The sequence below is a fragment of the Malaclemys terrapin genome, chromosome 5 (genome assembly GCF_027887155.1).
Source record: "Malaclemys terrapin pileata isolate rMalTer1 chromosome 5, rMalTer1.hap1, whole genome shotgun sequence".
Lineage (NCBI taxonomy): Eukaryota > Metazoa > Chordata > Testudines > Emydidae > Malaclemys > Malaclemys terrapin.
Genome location: NC_071509.1, coordinates 62,765,991 through 62,783,505, shown reverse-complemented (window position 1 = coordinate 62,783,505; position 17,515 = coordinate 62,765,991). Strand labels below are relative to the sequence as shown.

Sequence of the window (17,515 nt, the reverse complement as noted above, 5' to 3'; positions counted from 1 at the left end):
CCAATGATGGAGATTCCACAACCTCCCTAGGTGAGTGCAGTGCTTAACCACTCTGACAGTTAGGAAGTTTTTCCTAATGTCCAACCTAAACTGCCTTTGCTGCAACTTAAGCACATTGCTTCTTGTTCTATCCTCAGAGGTTAAGGAGAACAATTTTTCTCCCTCCTCCTTGTAACAACCTTTATGTACTTGAAAATTGTTTTCATGTCCCCCCTCAGCCTTCTCTTCTCCAGGCCAGGGCTGCCGAGAGCGGGTTTGGGCCCCGGTGAAAAAAAATTTGTGGGCCCCCCCAGCAAGGGCGGACTGGCTAAACAGGGCCGATGAGAGGTGGGGGAAGCCGGGCCCGGAATTTTTTTGGGCCCCCCCAGCAAGGGCGGACCAGCTAAAAAAGGCTGACGGGGGGGGGGGGGGTAGCCAGGCCCAATGCCCCGGGCCCCCTTCCGGACCGCCGGGCCCTGGTAATTTGTACCGGCTTCCCCCCCATCTCGTCGGCCCTGCTCCAGGCTAACCAAACCCAATTTTTTCAATCTTCCCTCATAGGTCATGTTTTAAAGATCTTTAATCATTTTTGTTGCTCTTCTCTGGACTTTCTCCAATTTGTCCACATCAGTCCTGAAATGCGGCATCCAAAACTAGACATAAAACTCCAATTGAGGTCTAATCAGAGCAAAGTAGAGTAGAAGAATTACTTCTCATGTTTTGCTAACAGCACTCCTGCTAATACATTTCAGAATGATGTGTGGGTTGTTGTTTTTTTAGCAACAGTGCTACACCGTTGACTCTCATTTAGCCTTTTCAGCAAAAACTGTTCCCAAAAGAAACTTTGTCTCATGGTTGTCTCCCAGAGCCATGCTCACCACAGCTTCTATTGCTGTCTGCTGGCTTTCTGAGTACTTTCTGCCTCTCTCAGACTCAGAGACACACAGCTGCAGCCAATCAATGCTCCAACCCAAGTGACTGATTGCAAGCCCCAGGGAAAACCCTTTGCCCACATGGCTTAGCATCTGTTCAGGCCTTGCCATGCTGGCCAGTGCCTTGGGTGGTAGCTTTTCATTGTTTCAGCTCTCACTACATTAAGAGTCATTTAATTGCTTCTTCAACTTATCCTGAATGAAGGGTGCATAGTACATCCACTGACTTTAACATAACCCTAACTGATCTATAGATCAAGGCATGCTTGATTAACACTTTCCAGCATAGCAATATTTTCAGTTTGAAATATCAGTTAAATGCTGTTGTGTGTGACTACCTGACTGTGTAACTAACTTAATTTAATGCTGCTGTGGAGGTGAAGTATGGATATTAGGAGGGGGAATGGATCATTTGAAAATGGAAGCATAATTAGAATGCTCACCTTAATCTTTTGAAAAGTAAATATTTAAAGAAAATGCTTCAGATTGCTACAGATGATTGAATATCTATAGGGCAATTTTTAGATCTAAAAGACAGTAAGTGAACTGACATTACAGCTGAAGGCCTGGAGGAGATATTCATGCACTGCAAATGCTTAATGCCCTTCTAGGATCTGATCTAAAACCCACTGAAGTCAATGGGAATCTTTCCATTGACTTTGATGGATCTTGGATCACGTCTGTAACCAGCAAGTTACCACACCATCCTACTCCAAAAGAGGCAAGGATAGAAGAGCATAGCAACAGTTCTATACTTGCACCACTGAATACCCAGATCAGCTAACAGGGTACTGTATGGTAATTGTAGGTCTCTCTTGTAAGCATAGTCTTAATTTTAAAATCATTCTAATTAGGCTTTGAGCAGTCATGTGTTTAAGAATGTGGGCATACTGCTCTTAACCAAGCAGGATGGTTCACTCTATAACATTCTTTGAGCTTGGCCCATCCCGCCCATCTTTGCCTGTGAAGGGATGTGCATAATTGCCTTGATTAAATTAGTAGTTTTCTTCAGTACTGAGGATTTTGTCCTTATTAGCCTGATACTCCGAGACTTTAAGGTCAGAAGGGACCATCATGATAATCTAGTCTGACCTCCTGCACAACGCAGGCCACAGAACCTCACCCACCCACTCCTGTAATAGACCCCTAACCTCTGGCTGAGTTACTGAAGTCCTCAAATCATGATTTAAAGACTGAAACTTACAGAGAATCCACCGTTTACACTAGTTTAAACCTGCAAGTGACCCGGGTGCCCAGTGCTGCAGAGGGAAGCGAAAAACCCCCACGGTCTCTGCCAATCTGACCTGGGGGAAAATTCCTTCCCAATCCCAAATATGGTGATAAGTTAGACGCTGAGCATGTGGGCAAGACCCACCAGCCAGCCACTTGGGAAAGAATTATCTGTAGTAACTCAGAGCCCTCCCCACCCAGTGACCCATCACCAGCCAGGAGATATTTGCTGCTAGCATTCGCAGATTGGCTACGTTCCATTGTAGGCTATCCCATCATACCATCTCCTCCATAAATTTATCAAGCTGAGTCTTTTTCCAAAATATGAATTAATTAGCGGGGAAAAGCTAACAAATAAATTTGACTGTGGCCACTTCGAAATATTTATTTATTTCATTTACTGTGCATTTGTGCCTATCCTAAACTTTATGGGCATTAGTTGTTAAAAAATATTTTTCTTCTTCTTTCAAAATTGAAAACTGGAGAACAGCAACAATGACAATGCAAAAGCATACACCACATAGTATTAACAACAGACTTACACTAAAAACATACTGTTCTCCCTAACCCCACCCCACCCCATTCCTTGTCACGCAACTGAAAGTGAGGACAGCCAAGATCAGGCCCTTGAATAATTAAAATCCCAGCTAAGACTTTCATATTTTCCTAAACAATAATTTTTAACACTAAAACAATCAAACCTAAAAAGCAAACCTCGAGGATAATCTGCTTGAACCTGAAACACATTCAATTCCATTCACCTTCACCAGACCCCAAAAAACTGTTCCCCAGGAAAGACCTGGTAAAACGATGGTTATTCTGCAATTATTATTCTGCAATCTTTGCTATCTGAATGATCAAAAATGTAACAGAACACCAGCCCAACTGTGAACCAAACACTACCCTTTAGCACTTCTTCTACTCTCTGATCCAAAGATTTATAGCCCAGGGCCTTTACTGTGCAGAAAGGTTCATGCGTTGCTGAATTTATTCTCACCCTGTTTCTAGGGAAACATGGGCTACATATGTGAATTTTTTATATTGCTGCTACCCTCACTGACTACATAACTTCAGAAAGTTAATTTTCACCTACCTTGGGTTCTCACAGTTGTGGAAGAATGAGTATGTTGTAAAATAAATGCTTCACCTCCAGATCCTGAATGTACATAGATTAACAAAATGAGTTGTGAATATTCGTAGGAAATATTAAGCTTTTAAGAATTCTGCCACATTTAACCTATCCCCTCTCAATTTTTTGAAGATGCTTCTCTACTACCCAAGATCTGAGCTCTAGACTTCTTGTGGTTATTATTTATTTGTATTATTCTAGTGCCTAGGCGCCCCAGTCCTGGACCTGAACCCCATTGTGCATTGCATACAAATACAACAAAAAGCGGATCCCTGCCCCAAAGAACTTGCAGTCTAAACATAACACAAGAGACAACAGATGGAGATGGACAGATGGGGGAGCACAAGCATGTGGTGCTAATGTAAAGGGTACTTGGCCAGTGGGAACTGGTCTGAGGCCACTAGCTATTTTGGAGGCTGCTAATTAGCCTCCACGTGGGAACAACTGTTTGTCGGTCACGTCCGATCCCAGCTGGACATGAATCTGTGTCTGAAAAGTCAAAAGCATGGGATGTTATCCCATTTCCAGTTTCCTGAGCCATTCAGACGCCTATGAAGTTGTCTGTTTAAACTATTTAATTGTAATAACAAGCTATTCTGAATATTTTGTCACTTTCCCTGCTAATACAACTCATCTGCTGATCCTTTCCTCAGCAGGAAAGGAGTCTTCTTGTCTCACTGAGTCGTCAGTTGACAGAAATGGACACACTGCCAAAACCTCCAGGACCAATGGCCTCCTGCCCTGTTGTTAGTAAGAAACCACTTTTCTTGGATTTTCTGGCATGTCTAATGCCCTGTTCTAATATTTTTTAAATGGAGTTGGGATTCTTCTCTCTTTTCAGAAAATTTTACTTTTTCATGCCACCTTGTGATTCAAAGAAAACTCATACCATGTGGAGCTCTGGGTGGTGGCTGCCCTGCTGTCAGCAAAAACGGCAGTAAAGCATTTGCTGTGTAGTTTATCACAGCCACCACCCCCACAAAGAAGCTATTTCTTCTACATCCTGACTCTGTGGCTATGTATTTAGCAGGTGACAAAAGAAAAAATTGAAAATTGGGCTCTTTTTCTGGGAAATATGGTTAATCAGGGGAGCCTGATTTCTCTGGTTTTATTTCCCTAACATGCTAGTCACCACCAGGGCCGGCTCCAGGCACCAACAAAGGAAGCAGGTGCCTAGGGCGGCCAAGAGAAAGGGGCGGCAGTCCGTCCGTTGCTGGGGCGGCATGTCTGGGTCTTCGATGGCAATTCGGCAGTGGGTCCTTCAGTCCCTCTGTTCCTCTTCAGCGGCATGTCGGCAGCAGCTCAATTGGGTTTGTCTTTTTCTTCTTTTCTTTTTTCTTCTTCTTGGGGCGGCAAAAAAGCTGGAGCCAGCCCTGGTGACCACTGCATTCAACTCAGAGAATCGGGAACTAAAGACAAACAAGACCATTTAATCCACTGTATGTGTGGCGGTGGGGGGGGGGAGAAGGGGCAGAAGTAGGTGGAACATGCAACTCAGGTGCCTGAGCCTGCATTCCTTACTCAAGCAAGAGGAGTTTTTAATGAGAAAGGAATGCAGAAATTGGCCCCAGCTAGGTCATCCTTGGCAAAAAAATAAACACTATTGTTTTCTTCAGTAGTGACCCAGAGTATTGTAGTGTATAACAACGCTATTACAAGGTTTTGGCCCATTAATAAGGGCGCAGCATGGTCTTCAAGGGGATAAGATAATGGTCTGGAGACCTGGGTTTATTTAATCGGTTGTGTGGCTTCACCACCCTATACCTCTGTTTCCTCGCCCTGTGCCTGTCTTGTCTATTTAGATTGTAAGCTCTTTGGGGCAGGAAGCATGTCGTACTTTATGTTTTTACAGTGCCTATCACGAAGGGGCCATGAGCTGGGTTGGAGCCCACAGGTGCTAATGTAAATGATAGATGATAATAGTCTATATTCTTCAGTACAAGGAAATAGAGCACTGAGGTTATTTACACACAGTTCTAGGTCTTCTGAGAACTTCTACCTGACTCCAAACCAGCTGAACCTACATCTGGCTTTGTATTCTGTAATTGCTCTCTTTAACTCTTAAAACCTCTTCTAGTCTTGTTCACAATTTAAACATGGGAGGAAAATATATGACGAGAGGGATTGACTGGCCTTAGCTTATACTCGTCATTTTTGTTCTTCTTTACCTGAAAAAGCAGTTCATTTATTACCAGAACTGTGAGTGCTTTTCTGTCAGTTTGCACAATATATCAGACAAGCTTTCAGCAGTGTGTGGGTGTAACATGATAGCATTTCAAATACAGTATGTAAGAAGAAGGAAAATGCCCACTAGATGGTGCTATATTGTTAAAGTACTGGCATAGTAAGCTGTTTTCCAAGCTCCTGCGGAAGACTCTTGTAGTTAAAAGCTTTTCTCTTTTTTTTTTAAGCTGAAGAAATCAAAGTACATAATGTGCTATCTCGTCTTCTTGAAACAGTTTCCGTTAGTTTCATAGTCTTCAAACTACAGTTGCCATTGCAAGCATTAGGCCTGCAGCTACTACAGCCAGCCTAAAATCAGCCTTGAGATTGTAAACCTCATGGAAGTTCTCTTCTAATTCCATCACAATCGTAGTCATTGTCAGGACAATGAATTAACCTTTTCTGTCCACTTCGCCCTGTCCAGCCATCACTGAGCATGATTATGTGCAGTATTTTCAAGGCTTCATATTTGATGTTTCTTATTATTCTACCAGTGCCCACAAGTCAGTGGCTATTGGAGAGGAATGGGAAGGTGATCCAACTGAGTTAAAGAATATTAATAATCTCACAGAACTATATAGCATAGGAACTTTGCTTCTCATAGTGTGGTGGTGTTAACTGTTGGTTCATCTTGTCTGGTATCCTGTCTCTGACCCTGACCAATACCAGATACTTTGAAAGATGATATAAACTCCCATAATGCTCTTAATTATGTAACTCTATATAAGAGAAGTTGGATGGGGATTCCTTCTTGATCCCAACTGGTGTTCAGGTTATGCTCTGAAATACAAAAATGAATAGCCTGCAGTAGACATCACCCCACAAACTCCCCACTTCCTTTGGTTACTCCCCTCCCCCACTCACATGGGAACAAGAACTTCTAAAGGATTGCACAGGCCCTTCCCTCTTCTTCTAGAAGCAGCAAGGATTTCAAAGGAAAGTGCATGGTCCTTTCCCACATGACAACATGTATATATAGGTCTTGTATCATGCGAGTGGTAGAGAGAGGTTTGCCCCATTGGCAGGGGTAGGGCTGTCATCCAGTCATATGTTCCATATGTTTTGTGGCTGAGCAAAACCAGGAGTTGTCTCAGTTTAGCCAACCTCACTGGGAGCCCCAAACCAGGCCACAAAACGGAGTGAATTGCCAAACACTAGGAGTTATGGTCACTTTAGAAATTGCCTTTCCTTCCCCAAGAGAGCTGCTGCAATGCATGGTTCATGCTCCTCAGGAGCCCAAAGGAGCCATCTCATCCCACTCCTTCTAGCAGAATGAAGCAGCATCTTGTCAAGATGATGTGAGTTCAGATCCAAAGGAGTCCCTTTTTAGTTTAGGAAGTGAAAGAAGGACAGTAGCATCCAATTATCAGTGAAGGGGAGGGGTTGCCTGAGGGAAACTAGTGATCTGGTCTGTTGAAAGGGCTGAACTGACTCCTTAAGCCCTTCTGCTGTGTGGGTACTTTTGTTTCTTTACCATTTTGAACTGTTAGTAAGCAGCTCAGAGGCACTGGGAGCCCTCAGTGCCAGAACTTGGGTTTGTTTTGTTGACTTGAACAAATAAACAAGGTCTTTTTGTGACAAAGGGTTTTTATTTTCCTTTTGCATCAAAAGAACCTCTGTTTTTTTGTGCTGAGGAGGCTGGAACAGGGGCCTGGCTACAGCCATTAAATTCATAGGACAGGGAGGGGGATCTCACAAGCTTGAAACCTTCCCAGAATCACGCTGTGCACTCTGTATTGCAATACTGGGTAAAACTCTGGTGCATCCTGCACACCTCATCTTATAAGGCAGGATGGAAAGGAAAGGGAAAGATCTTAGGTAACTCCAAAATATGGAGTGAATGTGGTTGGGTGAGTGTTGAGATTTTTTTCATTTTGCCAAAACCAATCTGTGTATTCCTGACAGCTGACAAGGATGGTGTGCCAACACTGGGCAACATAGGGTTACAGACTGATGTGGGCACAGGTGGCCCTGCCCTACCACACTTATAAGAGATGTCAGATCCGGAAGGAGGAGCTTAAAGCGAGAAGCCTAGCGTATTTGGTCATAGAGAAAGTCTTCAGCTTTCTGGGAGAGATGTTTGGCTGAAGGCAGGAACTCCTCCCTGAAGCAAGGGAGGGCCCAGAGCTATTCCTCTACATTTGTCTGACCTTAGGTGGGAGCACAACTCAACAAGGGCTTTCTGGAGGAAGAGAGCTTTACCAGAGTGGTAGGATAATTCAGTTGTGTTAATTTCCCCTTTTCTGTTCACTGACAACCCTGGGAGGGGTGGACTATCTGGGGCTCAGCTGGAGGGCTGAGCCTCTTATGAGTGGCATGGGAAACCACCTGAACATCCCAGAGCAGAGACCTGTGAGTATTGGGGCCTAGCCTAGGGGTTGCCCTGGGACCGGAACCCCAGAAACAGATAGAAAAAATATTTGTGACTTTTCAAAACCTACCAAGTATTTAGTTTCTTATGCCCCTCTTAAAGCTTGATCCAAAGCCCATTGTAATTAATGGAAAGACTCCCAGTGGCTTCAGTCTCTTTAAGGATCAGGTCCAGAGCCTGGTTAGTGGGGTTTCTCAGAACAAGCAACTTAGTTAGCTCAGGACAAGGAATTTTCACTTTTGATGTGCAGGTCACCTTTAACATGATGGAAGAAATGAACCATCAGGCTTTTTTGCATCATCCAGATTGAGGTTCCAGACACTAGATGTCAGCATTGTTCAAACAGGCTTTCAGTTGCTTCGCACAAACTCCATTAACAGCTTTATGCAAATCCATTAACAAATTGATTGGGCACCTTTTCAACTATGCTTGCAGTCCTGACCCCAAAAGAAAGGTGAGTTGTTATGCAAATCTTTAACGTTGCTGAACTAGTTTTCCTGGATTTTGCACAAGTATTTGATGTTCCAGTCTTTGAAATACAAACACTTAAAAAAAAAAAAAAAAAAAAAGCAAACTCCCTTCTTTTAGTTGTTGCAACTAAATGGCGGTTCTGCAGTCTGCATTGTAATGACAAAGTGCTGGTTATTACAGAACGGAGGTTAAGAGCTCATATTTTTACATAAAGTCATTATGCGGTTTTATGAATTTTGCATAAGGCAAAAGAAATGGAATTTCATACACTTACCTTCTGAAGTTCCATTCTTGTGATATTAGCTGGAAGGTGACCAGCCCCGCACAGAGGTGAATTTCAACAGTCCTTTTCCTTCCTGAATAACACTGTCCAGGCTGGGTAAGACCATGCCACCAAGCCTGAGGCTGCAGGCGGCTCAACCTCACCAGGGACAGACTAGTACTTGTTCCTGTTAATTGTGATGTGGAGTCTGAGCTGCCTTATATTGATCAAGAGCTCTGTGGGGATAAAAGGAACTACCTGGGGAATTAGAATTTTTCCTATTACTTTTGACCCTAGGGCCTAATGTATTTTCCTCTCTTCTTGTTTAGGAGAAAATTCCCATCCACTGTCCCTGCCAACTCTCCACAAACTCTCACCAGTTCTCTATGCAATACATATGTCCCATGCCCCCACCTAATTTGGTTGGCATGACAAAGAAATTTAGGGTGGGAAAGACAAGATTATAGAATCAGAGGACTGGAAGGGACCTTGAGAGGTCTTTTAGTCCAGTTCCCTGCACGCATGGCAGAAGTAAGTATTATCTAGACCATCCCTGACAGATGTTTGTTGAACCTGCTCTTAAAAATCTCCAATGGTGGAGATTCCACAACCTCCCTAGGCAATTTGTTCCAGTGCTTAACCACCCTGACAGAAGTTTTTCCTAATGTCCAACCTAAATCTCCCTTGCTGCAATTTAAGCCCCTTTGCTTCTTGTCCGATCCTCAGAGGTTAGTGAGAACAATTTTTCTTCCTCCTCCTTTTAACATCCTTTTATGTACTTGAAAACTGTTATCCTGTCCCCCTTCAGTCTTCTCCAGACTAAACAAATCCAATTTTTTCAATCTTCCCTCACAGAGTCATGTTTTCTGACCTTTAATCATTTGTGTTGCTCTTCTCTGGACTTTCTCCAATTTGTCCACATCTTTCCTGAAATGTGGAGGGCAGAACTGGACACAATACTCCAGCTGAGGCCTAATGAGTGTGGACCAGAGCGGAAGAATTACTTCTCGTGTGTTGCTTACAGCTCTCCTGCTAATACATCCCAGAATGATGCTTACTTTTTTATTTTTATTTTTTTTCTGCAGCTTTACACAGTTGACTCATATTTAGCTTATGATCCACTATCCCCAGAATCTTTTCTGCAGTACTGCTTCCTAGGCAGTCATTTCCCATTTACTATGTGTGCAACTGATTGTGTATTCAGTTTTGGGCACTGAAGCCAGGGACTTAGGGAGTCCCAGATTTGCTTGAACCAGCTCTGATCACACTCCACCCTCTTTCCTGCATTCCAAACTTTTGATATCTACTTTTTTTTTTTTTTTTTTACTTCTCTCAATTTATTATTCAAGTTTCCCGGACCCAATCCTACAAAAGCTGCCATTGAAGGCAGTGGCAGTTCCACACACAGAGCACTTTTAGGATCAGACCCTTCAGATTTCCCTTTCAAAGAGCTACGCATGCAGAAGACAGGTAGAAGTTTGATGTTTGATCACCTGGATGTTGGTCACTTTAAAATTATGGGCCAAATTCTGCTCTCATTTATACCTGTGTAACTGAGTGGAAGTTTACCCTAAATTTTAGGCCAATGCAATCAAGTACAGAATTACTTCTGTTGTTTGTCATATTAAGATCTAAGTAGCATTGGTGGTTTCAGAACATTTCCACATTTGTGGCTCAGGCAGTTTTAAAAATATCTCCCATTCACAGCAGAGGATTTTTCTGTGTTTTAATGAGACCTTTCAAAATGTTGTTTGCTTTAAATATGTATAGACTCATAGACCTGTTCTGTTGTGTTGGCATAGTTGTTTAGTTATCCTTACTTCATTGTTTGGATAACTTCCATATAAACCGGTTGGGTGAATTATTGATACTATTTTTTGCTCTTGCATATCATTAAAAAAATTATTTAAAAGAACAGCACAAACAATACACACTCTCTGGTTAGTGAGATTCTAAAGGGCAATGAGTGACCCTTTAATTATGTGGGGGAGGGTGCAGGGTTACTGTTGGGGTCTGGTCATCAGAGTCAGGATGTGACAGAAGATTTCTATTCTAGGAACTAACATGAAGTAGCTCAGTATTTAAAAAGTGTGTGTGGGGGGGAGCTTGCATTTTGATGATATGACATCATAGCTTTTGGGGGGAGGGTCTTGCTGCTGGCTGGGATCCTAGCAACAGTTCATTACCCAACAACTGTTGTCATGGCTACAAAGAGTGAGCACAAACAAACCTCAGGGAAGTGGTTAGTGAAGAAAGCACTGCAGTGAAGGCTCACTCTTGACCTTGCAGGAAGCCCATCTTGCCGGCAAGCAGCTCTTCCGCTTTTACATCCAGGACAGGAATGTCACAGGAAATGCAGCATCTAGTAGGGAACCACATGCAGACTCCCAGCCATACAAAAGGCTCTATTAAGAAAGTTGTAAATATTTGAAATCCTTTGGATGTGTTTAAATCTTCAATGTGATGACCTTTTTCAACAAGGCTAATTAGCCTTAGACACAGAGACTAATGTTAGAAACTGAGAAATTACAGATGCAAAAGGCCTATTAGATAATCTAGTCCCCTCATGGAGGAAGCCAGCAGGATTACAAAATACGGGCGGTTCTTTAGTGCATTGTCCAGTTTTAAATTATTCAGAACAGAGGGTTTCCACTGCTTACCTTGGGGGGTATTCTACAGTGGAATAAATCTTGCAGTTAGGAGAAGAGCTAGGTTAACAGTGCAAAAAATTATTTGCAAACATTGATCTGAATTTCTTTGATATTTGTGAGCTCGCTTTTTGCAAGCATTTGTGTGAGTAAAATTTGTTGGCTGAAAAGGAAAGAGTCAGAAACATACATTCATATTAGGGCTGCCGATTAATTGCAGTTAAGTCACGCAATTAACTCAAAAAAATTAATCCCGATTAAAAAATTAATTGTGATTAATCGCAGTTTTAATCGCACTGTTAAACAATAGAATACCAAATAAAATGTATTAAATATTTTTGATGTTTTTCTACATTTTCAAATATATTGATTTAAATTACAACACAGAATACAAAGTGTAGAGTGCTCAATTTATTTTATTATTTTTATTACAAATATTTGAACTGTAAAAATGATAAAATAAATAGTATTTTTCAGTTCACCTCATACAAGACAGTAGTGCAATCTCTTTATCATGAAAGTGTAACTTACAAATGTAGATTTTTGTTTGTTTGTTACATAACTGCACTCCAAAACAAAACAATTGGAAACTTTAGAACCTACAAGTCCACTCAGTCCTACTTCTTGTTCAGCCAATCACTCAGACAAACAAGTTTGTTTACATTTATAGGAGATAATGCTGCCTTCTTCTTATTTACAATGTCATCAGAAAGTGAGAACAGGCGTTCACACAGCAATTCTGTAGCCGGCATTGCATGGTATTTATGTGCCAGATATGCTAAACATTTGTATACCCCTTCATGCTTCAACCACCATTCCAAAGGACATGCTTCCATGCTGATGACGCTCATTAAAAAAATAACGTGTTAATTAAATTTGTGACTGAACTCCTTGGGGAAGAATTTTATGTCTCCTCTTCTGTTTTACTCGCAGTCTGCCATATATTTCATGTTATAGTAGTCTCAGATGATGACCCAGCATGTTCATTTTAAGAACACCTTCACCGCAGATTTGACAAAACGCAAAGAAGATACCAATGTGAGATTTTTAAAGATAGCTACAGCACTCAACCCAAGGTTTAAGAATCTAAAGTGCCTTCCAAAATCTGAGAGGGATCAGGCATGGATCATGTTTTCAAAAGTCTTAAAAGAGCAACATTCTGATGCAGAAACTACAGAACCCGAACCACCAAAAAAGAAAATCAACCTTCTGCTGGTGGCATCTGACTCAGATGATAAAAATGAACATGCGTCAGTCCACACTGCTTTGGTTTGTTATCGAGCAAAACCTATCATCAGCATGGGCGCGTGTCCTCTGGAATAGTGGTTGAAGCATAAAGGGACATATGAATCGTTAGTGCATCTGGCACGTAAATATCTTGCGATGCCAGCTACAACAGTACCATGAGAACACCTGTTCTCACTTTCAGGTAACATTGTAAACAAGAAGCAGGCAGCATTATCTCCTTGTAGCGCGGTGGTCACCTAGCACGGTGGTCACCCGCTCCAGCCCTGGAAGGGTTAAAGCCATCCCTGGGAGAGGGCTGAGGCTGTGAAGGAAAGCCTGGGCTGATTGGGGAGGCAGTAACAGCTGGAGCCACGCCCCAATCAGGCCCAGCTGGTCCCTATAAGAGGCTGCGAGCCAGAAGGCCAAACAGTCTTTCTCTGCTTGTAGAGAGAGAAGGACCTGGCTGCTAGGGAGCCGAGCAGGGTACTGGGAGTGGAGCAGGGCTGGGGGAAGGCTAGAGGAGCTGGGGAGCTCCAGCCTGGAAAACCCCCAGGCTGTGGGCCGAGCTGAGGGCCTCAGACATTCACAAGTTTCAGGTTTGGTTTAATGGCTGTAAGACACCTAGCTCAGGTAGGCTAGGATTTCTGTCAGAGCTACTCTCTGGACCCTAGTAAAAAATGGAAAACCATCTAAGGCCTCACTGATATACCTATTCATAGGCTATTGCCAGTCACCAACTCAACCCTGCGTACTGGGGTTGCAAAAGGGCAGCCCAGTAATAGGTAGAGGCAGCAGGTCCAGACCCAACCTTACCTATGATGAGTGGCTGACACTGCAGTCTGCCCCAGGGCGCAGGGTTGAGTTGGTGACTGGCAGTAGCCTATGACTGAGGCGAGGTGGGGTTAGGAGGTGGGGGTTCCCCAGGGAGGGGAGACCCCGAGACTGAGGGGTGTACTGCCAGGGGGCAGCCCCCAGATAAAGGGGTACCGGAGTCCAGGGAAGGACACGGGGGCCAAGCGGCTGCGGGATACCAACCTGCTCCAAGGCTGGCAGAGCTAATTCCCGGAAGGATGCCAGCAGGTGAGTCCACATGGTTACACTCCTGCAAATGTAAACAAACTTATTTGTCTCAGTGATTGGTGAACAAGAAGTAGGAATGAGTGGGCTTGCAGGCTCTAAAATTTTATATTGTTTTATTTTTGAATGCAGTTACTTTTGTACATAATTCTACACTTTGTTCCTGGTATATCAGTGAGGCCTTAGATGGTTTTCCATTTTTTACTAGGGTCCAGAGAGTAGCTCTGACAGAAATCCTAGCCTACCTGAGCTAGGTGTCTTACAGGCATTAAACCAAACCTGAAACTTGTGAATTAACTTTAGCTGACCTATGATAATCACCTTTCATGCTATTCCTGAGCTTTGTGGCATGACCATTTATTTTGCACGTTGTTGTGGTGTATTGCAATTCCCTAATGCATTGAAATCAATAGTCATGGACTTTTATGCCTGTTGGATCCAACACTAAGACTAGGTGAATAGTTCAGGTACAGATCCAAGTCATTCAAAATTACCCTGTTCACCTGTGCTGAGCCAAGTCCCACCCACCCTCTTCAAAAGACTCTTATGTTGTAAAGGAATCATGTTTGCATCACATCACCAACCTATGACTCCAATTCCTTCTTCATTAACCACTTAGATATTGGCATAGAAAGTATGCTTATGAAGTTTGCGGATGATACCAAACTGGGAAGGATTGCAACTGCTTTGGAGGACAGGGTCATAATTCAAAATGATCTGGACAAATTGGAGAAATGGTCTGAGTTAAACAGGATGAAGTTTAACAAAGACAAATGCAAATTGCTCCACTTAGGAAGAAAAAATCAGTTTCACACATACAGAATGGGAAGAGACTGTCTAGGAAGGAGTACGGCAGAAAGGGATCTAGGCGTTATAGTGGACCACAAGCTAAATATGAGTCAACAGTGTGATACTGTTGCAAAAAAAGCAAACATGATTCTGGGATGTATTAACAGGTGTGTTGTGAGCAAGACACGAGAAGTCATTCTTCCGCTCTACTCTGCTCTGGTTAGGCCTCAGCTGGAGTATTGTGTCCAGTTCTGGGCACCACATTTCAAGAAAGTGTGGAGAAATTGGAGAGGGTCCAGAGAAGAGTAACAAGAATGATTAAAGGTCTTGAGAACATGATCTATGAAGGAAGGCTGAAGGAATTGGGTTTGTTTAGTTTGGAAAAGAGAAGACTGAGAGGGGACTTGATAGCAGTTTTCAGGTATCTAAAAGGGTGTCATAAGGAGGAGGGAGAAAACTTGTTCATCTTAGCCTCTAAGGATAGAACAAGAAGCAATGGGTTTAAACTGCAGCAAGGGAGGTCTAGGTTGGACATTAGGAAAAAGTTCCTAACTGTCAGGGTGGTTAAATACTGGAACAAATTGCCTAGGGAGGTTGTGGAATCTCCATTTCTGGAGATATTGAAGAGTAGGTTAGATAAATGTCTATCAGGGATGGTCTAGACAGTATTTGGTCCTGCCATGTGGGCAGGGGACTGGACTCGATGACCTCTCAAGGTCCCTTCCAGTCCTAGAATCTATGAATCTATGGGTGGTAGTAGAGGCCCAATGACATGAGGAAGAAGCAGGTGCCCTAAACTATCTCTGTATTCCAGGCCACTATCCCAAGCCTGGGAGACAAAGATTTGCCACTTTCCCTTGTGACCACTCCTCTACTCCCACCCACACTGCACACTTTCCTGGCTTGGCAACACACAAGCCTTCACACCTTGCTGCAATTCAGATTGGAGTTTGCTAGATATTGTGTCCAGTTCCTTCTTGTTTGTAAACTCCTACCCTGGACCCTTCAGAATCTCAAATCATGACACTGGCCTTTGTCCCATCTTAAGGAAACAGAGGACAAAACTAGTAAAGGAGATCTTGAAATGGTCCCTTCCTTCTATCTATCTATCTATCTATCTATCTATCTAAGATTTACTTTAACCTGAATTTCAAACTTTGGCATGTCTGATGTTGGTGGGTCTACAACTAAAGAAGGATGTCAGGCTGTCATGTTGCTCCCTTCATCAGTACTAAAATCACATGAAAAAGAACAGAAGTATTATTATTAAAAGAATATAAAAAAGGTAAAATGTATGTTAGAGCAGTCAGGAATTATACTGTAACTTCAAGTGAACTTTTGCACTTGCATCATTAATAACTTGAACCTGTGCCCAAGCCTTGTAATCTATTTTTGTTACCTCCTGTTTTTAGCTCGGTAAATGAAAGTGACATTGAGGTTAAGTGTAAACATCAAACTTTCTCTTTTGTGCCAGTTATAACTTAGCACATGTATGGTGGGAGGAAGGGGGTATGACAGGGTTGGTTCTTCTTTGGTTTCTATAAACGATCTTTGCACTGGACCATAATGTTCTGTAAGCCCTCTGCAAAGTCTCCTGTGTTGGTGAATCACAGAGATAAATGGGATAGCCGTGTGCTGGGGATGTGCTCATCGAACATTCTGGGAGCTGATGTTCAATTCAAATTGCAATCTCTCAGCTGAAAATTGCTTTTGAAATGCATTAATAAGCCATTGGGTAGGTCAAGATCAAACTTAATGATCTCATGACAATTAGTGTTTGAAATTCATTGAAATAGTGACTTTAATTTAGATAAAGAAATGTTATCAGTTTTGCAGAGAAATCCTTTGATAAAATAAAGGCTAAGGAAGTCTGGTCACTCTAGGACAGGGTTCACAAACTCATTGCACTGCAACTCCCTTCTGACAATAAAAATTACTACCCCAAGGTAGGGGGGCGAAGCCTGAGCCCCTGGTGGGGGGAGGCCAAAGCCCCACTGCCTGGGCAGGAGGGCCAAAGCCCGAGCCTTGCCACCCAGGGCTGAAGCCCTTAGGCTTTGGCTTCAGCTCCAGGCAGTGGGTCTCAGGCTTCGGTCGTGGGCCCCAACAAGTTTAACGCTAGCCCTGGTGACCCCATCTGGACCCACAGTTTGAGAACCGTTGCTCTAGAAGATGCCAAACATAAAAGAGCCTCCTGAATTGTTTGGTTTTTCTGTAAAAGTGGCTAATCACACCCACTCTAACTCCATTTCACGTGTGTAAACTGCTCCTCCATTCTCACCAGTGTACTCCAATGTACTAGAATTAACTCCTTGGCACTGTCTTTAAGCACTAAGACTGTGATTGATATTATACAGACCAGAGGAGAAGTGGGCCCTCTACTCAGGAAATACATTCTAAGCAGAGCAAACAACAGACAGACATTGGACCAAGTAATGACTGGTTAGAAGCATCACAGGAAATGAATTTTTTTTTTCTTGCTGTGGATTAGGGTTGATGTTACCAATTGTGTTACCCAATGCATTACACTTGCATAACCCAGCTCATTGCTTGCTAGTTATCTGGGAAGATTTGGGTTTGCCCTGAAGCATTAGGAAGGATGAATAGGTTTGGCTTGGAGAAAGGTGAATTGTCAGGCTGGAGGGAGGTTACTACTGAAGTTCCTCAGGGATCGATTTTGGGACCAATCTTATTTAATCTTTTTATTACTGACCTTGGCACAAAAAGTGGGAATGTGCTAATAAAGTTTGCGGATGACACAAAGCTGGGAGGTATTGCCAATACAGAGAAGGACCGGGCTATCATACAGGAAGATCTGGATGACCTTGTAAACTGGAGTAATAGTAATAGGATGAAATTTAATAGTGAAAGGTGCAAGGTCATGCATTTAGGGATTAATAACAAGAACTATTGTTATAAGCTGGGGAGGCATCAGTTGGAAGTAACAGAGGAGGAGAAGAACCTCAGAGTATTGGTTGATCACAGGATGACTAGGAGCCGCCAATGTGATATGGCCATGAAAAAAGCTAATGTGATCTTGGGATGCATTAGGCGAGGTATTTCCGGTAGCGATAGGGAGGTGTTAGTACCGTTATACAAGGCACTGGTGAGACCTCATCTGGAATACTGTGTGCAGTTCTGGTCACCCAGGTTTAAGAAGGATGAATTCAAACTGGAACA

General features: G+C 42.9%; 1 protein-coding gene across 1 annotated transcript in view; it reads right to left on the bottom strand.

The window, feature by feature from the left end:
- Positions 1-8,649, bottom strand: part of ENPP6 (ectonucleotide pyrophosphatase/phosphodiesterase 6) — a 90,717-nt gene extending 82,068 nt beyond the window's left edge. Inside the window, exon 1 of the mRNA XM_054029001.1 lies at positions 8,610-8,649. The gene's annotated coding sequence lies outside the window, so the exon portion shown is untranslated. The remainder of the gene's footprint in view (positions 1-8,609) is intronic.
- Positions 8,650-17,515: the final 8,866 nt, after the last annotated feature.